Here is a 1122-nt window from a genome sequence, read left to right as displayed (position 1 = left end):
CGCCCCGCGCAATCCCAACCTGTGGGGGCGCGCGCAAGCCTCCCGGGGCTCCCGCGCGCGGGAGCGCTCGTGGACGGGGGCGCGCCCGTGTTGGGAACGTGTAAGGCCAGGCGGCCAGGCTGGCGCGCGGCGGCGGAAGCCGGCGCGAGTGGAGCCCGCGGTTTACCTGCCGCCGCCGCCGCCGCCGCGGCTCACCTGGCACGGAGAGCGCCCGCGCCCTCCCGCAGACTCCGGGGCGCTACTGCTGCCTCTTGCTGCGGCTGGTACCCGCACCCAGGCCGACGTGCGACCGGAGTAGACCACGCGCTTCGGAAGCACGGGAGGAGCCCCCTCAGCCTGGGCGCGCCAAGGTGACCCCCTGATGATCCCCGCCCCGCGGGGCCACCTATCCCACGCCCTGTCTGTCTTCCTCTGGTCCGCCGCCGATCCCCGCCGCCAGCGGAGCAGCGGGGGTGCATGGGCATCTGTCTGTCTGTCTCCACACCTCCATTCCAAACACCTGCCTTTTGTGGTCCTGCCCCGACTGCCCCATACACACGGGGGAAGTCTGGGACCCCTCTTTGTTCTGACTGGGGGTGTGTGTGAGTGTGTGCACGCGCGCGAGAGATTTTTTTGGTGGGTGGGAGTTCGGTGGAAATGGGAGATTTTAAATATTCCATCGAGGATGGCGGCCGCTGGCTCGCGACTTGTCGCGGCGGCATGGTTTTCTCGGCGGCAGCCCAGATGTCAAACAGTTGTTCGTTTCCAGCATGCAAGATGTGATTTTCGAATGTGTATTTCCAGCACTTTAGCTAACAGACCGCCGCGATTCCCTGTGTGCCTGCCTCACTTAGCTCGTGTTTGCAGTTTCCATCCTGTGTTTTCCCCAACGCCAAACGGCATTTTATTGTTGTTGTTGTGGGTTTAAAACCACGGAGACTTTAGGTTTTGTTTTATTTCAAAACAGTTTATAATTTACGCGGCGTGTGACATTTGATAGTAACTGAGTACGGGCGGGCTTTCTGTTTGTGCTTTTTTTTTTTTTTTTTTTTGCATGATCTTAGACGGCATTCCTGCTGTGGAGCAACATTAAAAGTTCAGACGTGTTCTTTTCGTTGAAGAGGACAGGGGTTAAAATGAATG

At 59.5% G+C, this 1122-nt stretch overlaps 1 protein-coding gene across 2 annotated transcripts in view; it reads left to right on the top strand.

Annotated features, from left to right (window-relative positions):
- Positions 1 to 279: 279 nt before the first annotated feature.
- Positions 280 to 1122, top strand: part of GPR12 (G protein-coupled receptor 12) — a 2297-nt gene continuing 1454 nt past the window's right edge. Inside the window, exon 1 of one of the 2 annotated variants that reach the window (XM_012723191.1) lies at positions 280 to 350. The gene's annotated coding sequence lies outside the window, so the exon portion shown is untranslated. The remainder of the gene's footprint in view (positions 351 to 1122) is intronic. The other variant, XM_004680161.2, reaches the window with a different exon arrangement.

This window comes from Condylura cristata, unplaced genomic scaffold, assembly GCF_000260355.1.
Source record: "Condylura cristata isolate star-nosed mole 26May11 unplaced genomic scaffold, ConCri1.0 scaffold00010, whole genome shotgun sequence".
Taxonomy (NCBI): Eukaryota; Metazoa; Chordata; class Mammalia; order Eulipotyphla; family Talpidae; genus Condylura; species Condylura cristata.
The sequence above is the reverse complement of the archived record's forward strand: the minus strand, read 5'-3'. Positions and strand labels throughout refer to the sequence as shown.